The 15727-nt window shown below is 41.3% G+C and overlaps 1 protein-coding gene across 16 annotated transcripts in view; it reads left to right on the forward strand.

Moving 5' to 3' along the window:
• APBB2 (amyloid beta precursor protein binding family B member 2) overlaps positions 1–15727 on the forward strand; it is a 193921-nt gene that overhangs the window by 56188 nt on the left and 122006 nt on the right. For 12 of the 16 annotated variants that reach the window (XM_086746723.1, XM_086746729.1, XM_086746726.1 and 9 more), the window contains one exon: positions 3274–3370. The exons of the other annotated variants lie outside the window; for them this stretch is intronic. The gene's annotated coding sequence lies outside the window, so the exon portion shown is untranslated. The remainder of the gene's footprint in view (positions 1–3273; positions 3371–15727) is intronic. 16 annotated transcript variants of the gene reach the window in all.

Here is a 15727-nt window from a genome sequence, read left to right on the forward strand (position 1 = left end):
GGCCATCCAAGAAGCGACTGCCCAGCAAGGAAGGGGGAAGAGCTGGTGAATGGTTTTATATTTTGGTGTTTGTTTTTAGATTAAGTGGATTTATATCACAGTAGCTCAATTTAAGTCAACAGAATTACTTGAGAATCTCACTGGTGCAGGTTTTTTTTTTTTGTAATTTAAAGGCAAGAGTGAAAATGCAATGCTGTTGCTGAGGAACACACCATTTATACAGTGTGTGCTTCAGCAAAAAAGTTACTGAAGTATAAAACCTGTTTTGTTACCGAATGACTCCAGTTGAAATTTGGCAACTGGAAACCTGCCTCTTTTGACCTAAACTTTAAGGTTCCTTACCAGGAGCAAGGAGGTTGGAAAGGAGAGCAGTCCAACCTGCTAACCTTCTTAGCCCTTGGCAGGAAGCCACCAGGCGCGGGTGCAGTCTGCAGTGAAGAGGGAGCAGGAAAGCTGCAGTGATTCCTAGCTCAGTAAATTCCTGCTAAACCTCAGTAAAGTAGCTTTGGTCTGAGTTTAGACATTACAAATCGGTGGGGAATCTCTCTCAGGTAGATGTCTCTCTGTTCTGAGAGATCTACAAAAGTAAGTTTTGTTCTAGCATCTCAGCAGGGGCGGTAACTCCCAAATTTCTTCTTTGCTGGCTGATGTTTTCTGTACAGTTTTATTATTTCTAACTGAAATTCTGACATGTGCCCAAGATCACGTTGCATTCTGGCACCCGTGAGATCACTTTGTTCCTGAGTCTAGCTGAGGACTGGATCGCAGGTCTACGTCCCATGGAAATCCAAGTACGCAGGAGTATCTAATCCCATTTTATGTATATGTAGCTGTCGCCCAGTCTTTGCAAAAGAAGGAAATGGGGATTATTTAATTCTTTAAACTTGTACCTAGTATTACCTCAGCCAGCCAGTTGTTTATTTCATTAATTGTAACAGTATGTTCCTATTTTGTCATCTGTGGGCGTTAAACATTTGCTAATTCATTTTCTAAGAAGAAGGGTGTTAGCGTCTGCATGCTATCTGCCTTCCAATTTACTGTTTTCAGTGAAGTCCTAAATTAATTATTCTAGCTTGCATAGGTCTGGGAGACTGACCTTGCTGCACTGTTGGCTGGCTGAGCTTTTCTTTGAAATATTAAGATTTATAAACAAGAAAAAAAAATACATATCTTAATCCTTGACTTGCTGTTTTCAAGTCCGCCAATTTTCAAAGCAGGCAACATTGTAAAAATGTGGGTGGGGAGGTGGATGTGTTCAGCAGGATATAGAGAAAAGGGAACGACACACAGGGTGGGGAGGAGGTTCTCAAATGGGAAATACAGAATATTGGGTGTGCGGTAGCACAGTTTCAGGAATTTATGTCATCATTGGTAATATCCCTTTGCATCTGAGGTCAGATGTCTCTTGTTGAAACTTTGCTTTGCAATTTCCTAGCTGCTGTCTTGTTGAAGGGCTTGGTCATTCCTACCTTCAAGAGCTGTATTGTGTATTTCAGGCTTTTCTCTGATCTCAGAACGAGCAGCTGTCCCTGTCTTAGTTTGGATCAAAAAGTTGTCTTGTTCCAGACATGAAATGCTTTTTGAGCTGTTGCCTATTTCTTATGGAATTAACCGCTGTTTCTCTTGCAGTTACACTAGGCTTGGCCTAGAGCAAGTTAGGTTTCATATATCGGACAAAGAGGTTTAATTATAAAAATGCCCCTGCCGGCACAGGTGGATGCATCTGTTTGTTTATCTCAGGAAGAAAGCCCTTAAAATTATGTGGGGAAAAAAGCTGGCATGTATGCCCAGTCTCTGGAGGAGTTTGGGGTTTCAGCACCTCACCCAGGAAGTTTTGTTTGTATAAAACCTGTGAATCTCAAACAGAAGGAAATAGCGAGTTTCTTGGCTTTACTGGTATGAAGGTGTTAACACAACGTGCGTTTTCTTTCTCTCCCTCTTTTTTTTCTCTCTTGGATACTGATGTCTGATATAAAAGTCTTCAACTGTGCCTGATAAATTGGACTAGAATATTAGGTTAATGAGCATTGTTCTATTTTCTTCTTGTCCTCTTGAAAAGTTTTTTAAAACTGCAATTTCATTATTGAAATGAAAATGAGTATATTTTCTTGAATTCTTCAAAAAGCTTTAGATATTAAAATTATTTTTAATCTGGCTTATAAAAGGGTCCATTTTCAAGTTTTCAAATGACAAATACAATTTGTAATGAGAACATTTTTAGCTCTCTTAAAGTACTGAGACGGAACAGATAATTTCTAGGATTTTTAGTTCTTGGATTTTTGTTAGAACAAGGACAGGAAAAAATAAATCTCTTTTTAAAATGGGACATAATCTGACTTGATTTAGCCTGGCTTTTGCTTTAACAAAGAAAACAATTTTTTAAAGCTCTACAGCAGATGAGATTTGTGTATTTGGTCATGCATATTTCTTTTCCCAAAATAGGATAACAAATATAAAGTTGAATAATACCTTGAATCCAGAACATGGTTTGACTGACAGGTCTGCTGCCACTGACAGGGTATCTTTTGATGACGAGATGACCTCGCTTCTGTCACTGTGTGGCAACAATCTCAATGTATGTTTCAGTACCAAACCCCATAGCATTGATGTAATTATTTACCAGAGGGCAGAACGGTTGGGGACTGACTGTGATACAGCATATAGACTTTGCAAAAATAAGTTATATACTTGATGTCTACTGAACACAAGCGTAATTGAAAAGATGGTTTTTTACTTTAATTTCTAAATTAAGTTAGGAATGTGCTGTTTAGTGAGGACTTTTTGCTTTTTTTTCTAGCTTAGGGCTCATTTCTATCATCTAAATTAATTTTCTTTGCGATATTCAGTATTTGTGCATGGGGAGAACTGCAGGTCTGTAATGCAGTGCAGAGACAGAATTCAAAGCATGCTTTGCAGCTTCTCTCACGTGCCTGAGCTGTCGTACTCTGGCAGCAGCTTGCGACACCTGCCGGGTTTGAGAAGATCCCTGCACTGTAATATACGGATCCTCTGTTCTACTTCTCCTGCAAGTGTGTTGTGCAATGCAGATGGGTTTTAAGGATTTAAACTGAAGGTGGCTGTTTGGGTTATTCAGTCCCTTGTACTGCTTGTCTGATGCCCAGGCTCCCGCTGCCTTGCTGGCTTCCACTGCCAGGGAGAGGGGCTGTGTTGGTTTCTTCTGGTAACCTGCCTCTTTGCAAGCTCAGTACTTTTCATTAATACCCCCTTGACTCTTCATAAAACTCTAATATGTGACTTGATTTTGTATTGCAGCTTTCCTGATTTCTCCAGCGACCTGAGGGGCTGCTGGTGCCCAGGACTCCAGGACTTGGTGCTCTGGTGCAGGCTCTCCACCATTGAGCTGGGGAGAGTAAGTAACCTGCTCCGTGTCTGGGGATCCTCTGGGGCAGGGGGACTCTTCTGCACTTTTCTTGTTGCACATCTCAAACACTGAAGTCTCAGATGTCTCTCAGCACAGAGACCAGAGGTACATGTGTTTCTGTGCAGTATTTAGGTGATTCATCATTATGTTTGTTAACAAAGATGCTCCAGGTCTCCTAGTACTCCAGCAAGAGCAGTTCTTGGTTTGTCAGTTCTTGCAGATTAGCTGTATTTGTGCTGTGGCTTTCCCTAGTGTCTTGTAACTGTAGCACACAGGACGCTGGGCTAGTGATGCAATTTTTCTTTACAAGTTGTTTCTCTTTAGTATGTGTATCTACTTGACAGAGCCTCAATTCTTACATGGGAACCGAACAGTATTCTAAAACAGAGAGCTGGCATGCAAATTATTAATTTGTATCATATAGTAGGTAATTCTCATGTCGGTTTTCTTTTTTCTTTTTTTCTCTTGGTTCTCTCTCCATTTCACTAGAAGAGCCTGTAATTCCTCTTGCTGTCCTGAGTCATTTTATGTATCAGTAAGGAGGTTTTGTAGTTTCCCTTAAACAAGATTCCAGTCTTTTCCCTACTGAAGAAGCTATTTGGTTGAGCACCTTCACCTTAATAGGTGAACCTTCATCTTGCTTCTCGTTGCAGCCATGTCTAGTTTGCCAAGGGGCTGTCAATCAGAGCATTTTTAGGTGAACTGATCACTGTGTGATGCTTGGCTGGCCTCGGTTTTACTGTCGGGAAGCACTCTGCCAGGCCGTGGTGCAGCCCTTGGCCTGGCGTTAGCTAGATGTCTTGCAGGCAGCTTTGCGAGACCACCCGTGCTAATCTTTAATCAGCATTATGTGCTCCTCATGGCAGAATGCTTTGATGCCAAGCTGAGGGGACTAGCACTTCAGTCATTGTTTAATGCTGTTGAAACTCCTCACCCCAGCTGCTCAGGGAAGAGACAGCTTGCTAGATCCTAGCTTTTCAAATTAAAAGGAAAGCTTACTCATTTTGTCATAACTGTGGGGTTTGGAGGTAACGGAGTTGGTGTGGATTCATGTCTGAGCAACTATCACTGCTTTTCAGAGTCTTTTAGCAAGCCCTGCAGAAAAGGCATGAGTGTCATGCTCATAGTGGAGCTGGTACTCACCACATTGTCTCTGAGATCACAGATGCTGTAGTGTACACTGATTCTTTTCCAGACTTCACTGGATTAACACTTACATGTTTAACATGTCTACAGAATACATTTTAAAGGTGGAACTCCATAGAATCATAGAATGGTTAGGGTTGGAAGGGACCTTCAAAGGTCATCTAGTCCAACCCCCCTGCAAGGAGCAGGGACATCTCCAACTAGATCAGGTTGCTCAGAGCCTCATCCAGCCTGGCCTTGAACGTTTCCAGGGATGGGGCCTCCACCACCTTTCTGGGCAACCTGTTCCAGTGTTCTGTAACTCGCATCGTAAAATTTTTTTTCCTCATTTCCAATCTAAATCTACCCCCCTCTATTTTAAAACCATTACCTCTCGTCCTATTGCAACAGGCCCTACTAAACAGCCTTTCCCCATCTTTCTTGTAGGCCCCCTTGAGGTACTGGAAGACCGCTATCAGGTCTCCCTGGAGCCTCCTCTTCTCCAGGCTGAACAGCCCCGACTCTCTCAGCCTGTCCTCATAAGAGAGGTGCTCCAGCCCTTTTATCATCTTTGTGGCCCTCCTCTGGACCTTCTCCAACTGGTCCATGTCCTTCTTGCGTTGGGGGCTCCAGAACTGGACACAGTACTCCAGCTGGGGTCTCACCAGGGCAGAGTAGAGGGGGAGAATCACCTTCCTCGACCTGCTGGCCACGCTCCTCTTGATGCAGCCCAGGATGCGGTTGGCCTTCTGGGCCGCAAGGGCGCATTGCCTGCTCATGTTAAGCTTCTCATCCACCAGCACTCCCAAGTCCTTCTCCTCAGGACTGCTCTCGATCCATTTTCCGCCCAGCCTGTATTTGTGCCTGGGATTGCCATGACCCAGGTGCAGGACCTTGCATTTGGCCTGGTTGAACTTCATGAGGTTGGCACGGGCCCACCTCTCCAGCCTGTCAAGGTCCCTCTGGATGGCATCCCTCCCTTCCAGCGTGTCGACGGCACCACACAACTTGGTGTCATCGGCGAACTTGCTGAGGGTGCACTCTATCCTGCTGTCCATGTCGCCGACAAAGATGTTGAACAGGGCCGGGCCCAGCACGGACCCCTGAGGGATGCCACTCGTGACCGGTCTCCACATGGACATTGAGCCGTTGACCACCACTCTCTGAGTGCGGCCATTCAGCCAACTCCTTATCCACCGAGTGGTCTGTCCCTCAAACCCATGTCTCTCTAGTTTAGAGAGAAGGATGTCATGCGGGACAGTGTCAAAAGCTTTGCACAAGTCCAGGTAGATGATGTCCGTTGCTCGTCCCTTGTCCACCGATGCTGTCACCCCATCATAGAAGGCCACCAAATTGGTCAGGCACAATCTGCCCTTGATGAAGCCATGTTGGCTGTCACCAACCACCTCCTTGCTCTCCATGTGACTTAGCATGGTTTCCAGGAGAATCTGCTCCGTAACCTTGCCAGGCACAGAGGTGAGGCTGACCGGCCTGTAGTTACCCGGGTCTTCCTTATTCCCCTTTTTAAAAATTGGGGTTATGTTCCCTCTCTTCCAGTCATCGGGGACCTCACCGGACCGCCACGACTTCTCAAATACGATAGCCAGTGGCTTGGCAACTTCATCCGCCAGTTCCCTGAGGACCCGCAGATGCATCTCATCAGGTCCCATGGACTTGTGCACCTTTAGGTTCCTCAGATGATCCTGAACCTGCTCTTCGAGTACAATGGGCGGTTCTTCATCCATGCCAAGAGCAAACTCTTGTGCAGATGCAGCAGTAGCCCAGGATGTCCTTCAGGCCACATCCGCACCCCAGTGAGGTCTCTGCTGCTAATAACAAGAGTTCAGTTTTCACAGCTGTTCCAGTATTTCTGCTGAGACAGTAATTTCTGTAGTGTGTATGCCTCTCTGGTTCAACCTGTAACCTCTGTTAAGGGTTGAACCAGAATCAACAATTTGTTTCGTAGGCTAGTAGAAAATCCGTGGTTACTCTCACCTCAGCATGTGCTTGTATTGGTGACCCCTCTTTAGTTAAACAGTTTCTTACTAAGAGCCATTTAAAACTGTTGTCTACAAAGCAATGAGGCTGGTTGAACCTGAACTTTAGGTCCAAGTGTGTCCCAAAAGGGAGCCTGTAGAAGACGAGTTTATTGGGTCCCATTCTAATTGACTCAGGCTCAGTTCAGCCTCTTTTGGCACTCTCAGTAAAGGAGCTAAAATAATGTGAGATGATCTGTAGTACTCATTGCTTGGCAAATATGATTGCAGTGCCTCCATGGTAGTTCCCCAGTAGTGTGCTGCACACCCTCTTCTTTGGCTCAGCAGGGGCTATCAGAAAGTTCCTGCTACGTTATTGTCACTTAGGACTGGAGAGAATAACTGCTTGTTTGTGGAAGATGTTATTCACAAAATCAAGCTAATTCTCTGGTGCCTGATTTGGCCAATAATAGTAATGGGTTGTGAAGGAAACCCTGGGGGAACTTCTCAAATTGCAGCAGGTGAATGGAATAGCCTGTGCTTGTGCTCCCAGTGTTGTCATTCATCATCACCTTTTGCCACTGCTAACAGCAGCAAAAGATACAGTAGTGGGTAGTGCAGAACATGTTTCAGCCTTTTTTACTACCTTACTATATCATACTTTCAAAAAGAAATAAATTTCTTGTTATGTTGATAGCAATTGTCCTTGCAAACCAAGGACGCAGCTCTTGCCTTGGGGGAAGGTGTTGTGGAGAGGACAGAGCTGAGGAGAAATAATTGAATCTTAGCTGGTTGTTTGTCTTGGGTTGGTAGTCTATTGTCCCTAGACTCATCTTATTTGTCAAAAGAAAATGGAAAATGATACCATGAGGTAGGAATCAACTGTATTGTAGAAAATGTTAAATAAAATTGCTTTTTTAATGGAATATTGCAATATTTAATGTGATTATTCGTGGCTCAGATAGGATTAGGAAGCATCACTGACAACATGAAACTCTATTCTGGTTATTCTGACATGTTTAATTATTTAAAAAAATGTGGTTTTTTTCCTAAGAATAAGTTCTTCCATCAAAAAAGGTGGAACTCTTATGTGATAACTGCAGATAATGAGCCATATCTTGACTTGTGACTCAATTAATATTTTTTTCTTTTTGGATGCTGAGAATGCTTTCCACCCCATTGTTGCAGAAAAAAACATGGCACGTGGCATGTCAGCTTAGGAAAAATTTGTGCTGTGTTGCAGCATTTCTCAGTAAAATATCTAAAATATTGGTTGCGAATGGAGAGGGAAGGAGGTAGCCAGGCTTATGCTTATATTGTTCTAAATGCATGTTGTCAGTAGCTTTGAAGAAAGAATTGAAGAGCCCTCAATGAGAGCCTGTCTCACAACTACTCTTCTGTCTTTCGTGCAAGTAGTTTTGGTGACTGACACCAGTATAAAACTGCATTCAAATGCAGGGTGGATCATGTCCGTACATCATTCAACACCCAAGAAGGCTGACTAAAGTTTTGTCTCTGTATGCTAGACATGAGTTTCAAATACTCTTTTAGTTAAATTAAACCGCGAATCCTACTTTATTGGATTTGGCTGTCTCTTGTAGCCGTTATATTTGAGGGAGGGTGAGGCTAAACAAGTACTTTGACCAAAATTCCAATATGATTTTCAGTGTAATTACTACTTTGTTAACTTTTTCAGAAGTATTCCAGTACAGCACTGATACATTAATCATGAGGTTTTGTTATACAGCTGTAGAGGTGGTTTGTGTAGCTTCCTTCTAGAAAGACTTAAAAAACCCCTGGATTTTATTTCCTTATTTCGTTAACTGTTCTTAAAGTAATATTGTTTTCCTATGATGCTGCAGAAATTACTCTTTCCAACATTTCTTTATTTACTGAAATGCTGAGGGGTTTGTTATGGCTGGTGAAATGGTCGATAGAGGTGCAGTATGAGAGTTCTCTGTGTTGAATGACTGATGTAAAACCTCTCAAAACTGGAAACAAAGGAGAGAGAGGTTTGTGTACTTCGTTTAGCTATTACAGCATTGTTGTCCGTATGAGTTCCTCATGACTTTCAATTTATTTTTCCTTCGCATCCCTGTGGGTTAAAAAAACCAAACCAAAACAACAACAAAACAACCCCAGAGGGCTGAACTGTTTTTCTTGTCAAAACTATAAATGAGTTGCTTGCATCCTACTAAGACTCTAGTTCTTCCTTCAGTTCAGCAGCAAAAGAAATGTCCTGCTTTTGTTGCTAGAGCTGTAGCTGTTGTCCAGTTTACGGCAAGTTGAGACATTCAGGCATGTGCTGGGTAACGGCACCTAGAAAAAGGGGCTATTTAAGGGGGAGAAAAAAAAAAGGTGTAGAAATCAAAATCCTGAATCATGCATCAGAAATAGTTCATCTGCTTTCAGTTACTCCTGGTTTCAGCTGCTTCAGAGAAGTAAGAAAGCCAAGAAATTGCCCATAAGGCAAAGTGAAAAATCTGTTCACAAAGCCATCTTATCCTGTGAAGCTTGATACCCCAAATTCTAAATGTTTCTTGGGGTTTTTTACTGGTTTATTTACTTTGTTGTTGGTTTTTTTTTTTTTTTTTTTAAAAACCCCCACCTTATATTCTGTATATTCTTGTTATTCACTAACCATGCAGTTTTACAACCCTGCTGGATTTTTGTCCAGAGCTGGTTGCTTATATTCTCATTAACCTCTTGGTAAATTACACAGAAAATTTGTCAGTGCTCTTCTAATTAAAAAAAAAAAAATAAATCAGAGCAGAGTATCTCCCATTCAGATGATTAATCTCATCATATTACATGATTCATAACTTTTAAGGTGCTTCTGTTAGATGATTTTATACCCTTTTGGAAGGCTGTTCTTGGACCACCCTTCTCTGATGTTAGATATTTCCAGCCTAAATTTAGCAAAGACTGCTTTACCTGCACTTGTTTCTTGTGCCAACATTACACTTTAAAGTTTTTGTTGTTTCTTTTAGCCTTCATTTTGCTCTAAGCCAAACCCTTAATTTCCTTGTACAAGACAGAAATCTGGTATCTTGATTATCTTCCAATTTCCTGTGTTTTCCATTAATCCCTGGTGCGTGAGGGACCAGATGCTACCGGGTTGTTTCAGATGAGGTCTGGGCATTTTCTCGCATGATGGTGTCAGTGTTTTCCTAGCTCTGCAGCACAGGCTGTAACCAGAGAATGTGTTCGCCTTCGCCTTCCCTGTGTATGCATTGCACTGGAAGCTCAGAGGAGGTCAGTGCCCTGATGGTCATAGCTGGGTCTCTTTTCTCCGTCACTTCTAAACATTTGCATTCCAGCCCAACACTGACAGCAGAATTTCTTAGTCATTCCCTGAATGAATGACCTTGTGCTCTGTGTGACTTTACTTCATTACATTTCTACTATGCTCCTTCTCAGCATCTAGTTTTCCTTTTGGTGTTTTCATCTTTCTCCTTGCAGCAGAGCATCCAAATTTTGTGTCACCAGCAGATTTCACTAACGCTTTTTGTGACACTATCATTAATTATAATATTTGTTGCAATTTCCTTTTACCATCCAATATTTTCTACTGTTTTTGGTTAATTTGTATTTTCCCTTCTCCTCTTCTTGTGTCAAAAAAGAGAAGTTCCTAGTTTGCTCCCACTGAACCATTTATTTGGAGCTTTCTTTTTGTTCCCTCTTGTTAGCTCTGCTGAGGTAAACATTTCATGCTTCCCTCAGTGCATCAAAGCTCCTGAACAATAGCTTTGATAATTGTGTGTTCCCTAAGTCTTCCTGGGTTTACAGTCCCTGAAAAATACTCAAGGATGCTTGGGCTTGTCTGAGCTGCTGAAGATTGTATACTGTGTCTGAGATCAAAATCAAGCATGGAGGAAGCCTGTGTTAGTGTCTTACAGCCTTTCATTGCCACAGGTAAAATAACATTTTGTTAAAGTAACATTTTACTTCAGCATCGTTCCTCTGCTGTGAATTGTAAATTGTATTTTAGCTGTTTGCCCAGTGATCAGGAAGCAATTACACACACACACACAGAAAAATATATATAAAGCTTAATATATTTTTATAAAATATACATATTATACATTTATTTTAGAAATATTTTTGTATATATTAAAAAGTGATAAGGTTAACTTTTTTAGAAGAATCTCTACCTTGAAGTTTCAAAATACAACCCTCACTACATTTGTTACTGCATTTGCTGCCACCAGATCGCCAAGGAGCAGCAGCAGCTAAGGCTGTGACTGTTGCATTGCAGACTGGGGATATAATGTGCCTGGATTAAATAAAAATAGGAAACTGATGGCAGGAGGAATGAGTAATAAGATATGAACAGAATTGTTGTGATTTTGTTTTGGTATTTTCCTTTCAAGATAGAAAGAGTGGAGGTTGTTTGGGACAGTGATGAGGAAAGTCACAGAAGGTATCTGCTGGTGGTGGAACAACTGTTCCAGAAGGAACTGTTTGAAGAAATACCAGTGCAGGTGGTTTTGTATTGCTTTACAATTCTCCTGTCCTTGCACCCTGGAAACCAGCTGAGTTGAGCTTTATCTTATGCTCAGCTTGTCTTCTGAGGGCTTTCTAGTAACCATGGGAGTTAGAAACAGCCTTGGCTTGAAATCGTGGTCTTCTGGCAGTAGGTGGGTTCTGCTGTGCTCACTGCTCCTGTGGTCAAACACAGGGACTGCAGTTTAGATCATTTAAATGCAAATAGGCAAGATGGGTAAGCTGGGAATTTTTGTCTTGAATAATAAAATGAAGTAATTCTTTAAAATTTCATTTCAGTATTTAATGGAGGATACCAGCAAGATGAAGAAGGCGGTGGCTTTATTTTTGTTTTGCTATCTGAACAGTTGATGAACGTTTTTGGTTTAGCAGATACATCATTTTGGAGAAAGAAGCTGTAGCCCATCCCAGTAGTTGATTGAGAGCTGTGCAGCACAGGAATTATGACATTTTTCTGGAGTTTCTGGTTCTGTTTTGTTTTAGCTTCCAAGTTTTGCATCCGTTCTTGGAAGGACAGCAGCAACATTGTTTTCATTCCTACAAGATACAGAGGAGGAAAAGTGGAAAGTAGTGATGAAATGCTGTAACAGAAAACCTAGCTGTGCTTTAAAAGCTTCCCACAGAAAACGAAAGCACAGTGGCATCTTTAACTTCATAAGAAATAAGCACCTTCTTTAGAATTACTGCTGTTACCTGACAATCGGCTTTGAAGAATGCTTTTTGCTGATCTTGGTGTAAATGAGATCCAAAATGCATTACTGCAAACCAAAATGTCACCCTCTTGGTTTTGGCTTTATGGGAAGATCTGCGTTACTGGGCAGTGATTGCTTTGATCGTGTAACATCTTTGCACTCCAGCACAGCTCCGTGGCTTGCCAGGCTTCCCTCTGGCACGCAGCTCGACCTTGCTGCAACCCCAGCGGCTCGAAGCACGGCAATAGTCTTTCAGCCTTAACCCTGAACTTTTTTTTTTTTTTTTCCTCCCCCTTTATGCAACTTTACTTCTAACTTAACATATAGCCCCCAAAGAGCAAGTAAAATAGAAATCGCTAGCTGATATCAGTTCAGATAGTTGTACCAGAGCAAATGAAGTTGCCTTAGTTTATAACAATCTGCCAATATTATACACAGAGTTTTCATTTGTATTAAAATATATATGGACTGTATAGTTGCACATAAATTGTCCTGGTGCTTTCTTTTACAGTTTGTTGAACAAAATCTGCATTAAGAGAACTTAATGTAGAATAAATAAATAAATATAAAAAGCAGGTGTATTGAGAAAGTCTGTATCATCTGTGCAGAGGACTAGGGTCAGGGGACCATGAATGACTTGAATTCAGCTTGCTGTACATGATCTGGCTGCAAAACTACTGAGACGCGAAATTTCAGAAAAACACATTTTTGTTGAGTTGAGTCTGTGACAAAGCCTCAAATATGAATTAGGGACACCGTAGGAGTTACATCCAAGTGACTGACACTGATGATATCCCTCAGAACAGTGTGTGAAATCATAACATCCATCTTCACATGGCATATGGGAACCTCAACTAAGTGGGCAGGTGGCACAGTACCTGGAAAAGATGACCAAGAATAAGAAAAACCCTCATGAAGGACTTCTAAAAAATTGAGAAGAGGGAAAGCATCGGGATAGGTTAGGGGGGAAGTTAGAAGCACAAAGGCAGCCAAAAAGTTTACGACACAGAGAATTGCAAGCAAAAATTATTGCAAGAAACAAAGATTTGAGTACTGTGAATTTCTTGGAAGGAGAAATGGTGGAGTTGCCAGGCTTTTTGGGCAGGACAGGACTTTCCAGGTCTGTGAGCAGGTCTGGTATCTGGATTGTACTGAGTGCTATACAGGTCCATGGCGAGTGCAGCAGGACTGGAGTGCAGGCAGGACATCCTCTCAGCTGTGGGGTTGTGTTTGTCTTTCTGGCTCCCAGAAGGGCTTTGTCCTGTACCAATGAGCAGGGATGAGGGGAGCAAGTCCTTCGGTAAGCAGGGCAGCTTCCTGCCTCTTGGCAAAGCTGGCTGGTGGAAAAGTGTAACCTCCTGGATGCGAGCGATCTCAGTTAAAACTGGAAAGGTGGATAGGTCTCTTGGGTAAGAGAATACTTTGGGGGAGGGGGGGGGGAAATCCCTGAAATGAAAATACCTTTTTTAAAAAAGGTGGTAGTTATTAAATAAAGAATAATGGATATGAATCATTAATGAGCTCAGAAAAGGTCAGGTCACATGCACGGTGATGGAAGATATTTGGCTAGTAGACAACATTATACTTTCTCTAGTAGGCAGTTTGGCTTGAGAGATCTGTGTCTGATAGCTGTTCCCAGCACAGAAAATGAATGCGCTGTCTTTGTATGTGCCTCCAGAAATCGGCAGCACAATTTCCTAATGGCCTGGCTCCATTGTTTAGATTGTGTTTTGCTAATGTTGTCCTACAGGTGATGCTCCAAGCAGCTGCTTTGAATATAGACAAAGTGAGAAGTTTGTTGACTATGGGAAGCATATTTGCATTATATATGCAAATATGTACATACGTATATAAAATTTATATGTATATACAAGTACGCTTTCTTATGTCAAAATGAGCCATCCACTACCCTTACAGACTGGTGGTTTTATTTTTTTGTTTGTTTGTTTGGGTGGGGTTTTTTTGTTGTTGTTGTTTTTTTAAATTTTGTTTTTAAAATCTACCTCTTTCAGTGTCCGAACCCTTTGCTATAAGGGACCCATTGGCATAGGACCTGTGGCCCTGGTGTGTTTTTAAAACAATTAAGGCATTCCTTTTATCCATTCCCTAGCAGGGCTGTTTCCTGGTATTCAAAGCAGCACTTTAAAGGTGAGATTGTGTTGTTTGTCAGAATCTCACCCAGGGAGTACTGGAATGTATTTCTTGAGTAGGTGTCCCTTGAGAAACTTCATGCAGTAGCCTTTTTTTTTTCTCTGCACTGTGTATAGCTGTTCTTTGTGAGCACTGAATGATGTAGTCAGTCACACTTGGATGATTTCTGTAGGTAATTTGCAGTCATCTCTCTTTTTCATATCCTTTTTCTTGGGTGTGTGAGGATAGGTCTGCTGGCAATGCATTGTATGAGGTTATAGCAGGCAGTATGTATACACTTATATTTGTGTCTGAATGCACACATATTTATAGCAAAACGTTACTTGTAGAGAACCAGGGAAGGTCAAGGAGTCAGCTGGCCATTTAATACCCTCTTAAGCAGTAGCACACATGAACAAATAAATGTGGATGAAACCCAGAAAAGGTTTAATGTCCATTAGAAGATTGGAGGCTGGCCTATGAGTTGTTTGTCTTCAAACAAAAGATAATGGAATTAATTCAAGCAGACATGATCTTATGTGCCTGCTGTATCAACATAACTCTTGGTTTGACTCTCATTTAAAAAAAAAATTAAAAAAGGCACCAGAATTGAGGTTTTGTTTTTTTTTTTTTTTACTAGTGTCAAAAGATTAGTACAAGTAAAATGAAACTTATATGTAGCAGTTATAAAAACTAAGACCTGCAACAAAAGAAGCTCTGTAAAGAAAATAGCTTAGGAAGATGACAGCCTCAGCTGGAAGTTACGACAGGCCTCTCTGCAGGATGATTTATGCCCTCGTTATGTGTGATCTTGAGTAGCTTGTAGCTCTGTCACTACAGCTCCTAGAGAAGACTTGGCATGAGGTGATGTGGAGAGTGCTTTCAGGTGCTTCCCTGCGTGGCAGGTATGCAGTGATACTGCTCAGGTTCTGGTTTCTGTGGTTGTCTTTAACTGCTTGCGGTGTGGGCCTGGTCACCTGAAACAAATTAGGGAAGATCATCAAGAAAGGACATATATTTCTTAAAGGGAAACCATAAGGCTATATCTGTGTTTGTGTATATATAATTAATTTAACTATAAAGATGTAAAATCACTATAAAACATCTTTAAAGCAATTTTGCAGTAGAATAATAGTCAAAAACCGCAGAAAGCTGTTACAAAACACATTTGTTACAAAACAAATGTGAGTAAGGTTAAAAGCTAATACTAAGAAGACCTGGTCTGACATATTAGGTATGTTCAGGTTTAACTCGGATTCATGTGCAGTTGTGGCTTTCTTAAGTTGCATACATTTAAAAACAAAACAAAACCCAAACCTGTATGTACATTGTACTTGGATCTCTTGAAAGGAATATTTGAGACCTCCTTCTATTTTGTTTATTTTCCGTATACATCCATGAGAGTAGTAAGTGCTAGTTTTCAGAAGCTTTAGGTATGGCATTTGGATACGAACAAGGTCACTGACATTTCTGTGGGAATGTCCTGAGTTCTTAAAAAAAAAAAAAAAAGAAAACAAACAAACCCAAGTGGCATCTTCATTTGTCTTGATCTGAGTATGTCCCTGCTGGTACATACAATCTAGTATCACCATTGTTTTGCAGGGTAGTTTAACTTCACTTATTGTGCGGCACTTGCTTCTAAATTGGCTTCTGATAGTTACCTTTAATCCAGATTCTCATTTTACAGAGTAACTGATGAAACCTTTGCTGTAATGAGAATATATCTTTGTGTTGTCTTTTCCACTGAGATTTCTCGGGTTTTAAAATGTGGTATTTAACATGGTTGTACCTTTGGGTCCCTGCCTGTCTTTTCCTAAGGGTTGTTTATTCCCAGGGTGGACATACTTCTTTAGGAAAGCTGTATTCTAGTTTAATACAACTGTTTGAGAGTCTGTTAGGTGTTTTATTATGGTGTG

This window comes from Chlamydotis macqueenii, chromosome 4 (genome assembly GCF_036417535.1).
Source record: "Chlamydotis macqueenii isolate bChlMac1 chromosome 4, bChlMac1.mat, whole genome shotgun sequence".
In the NCBI taxonomy this organism is placed as follows: Eukaryota; Metazoa; Chordata; class Aves; order Otidiformes; family Otididae; genus Chlamydotis; species Chlamydotis macqueenii.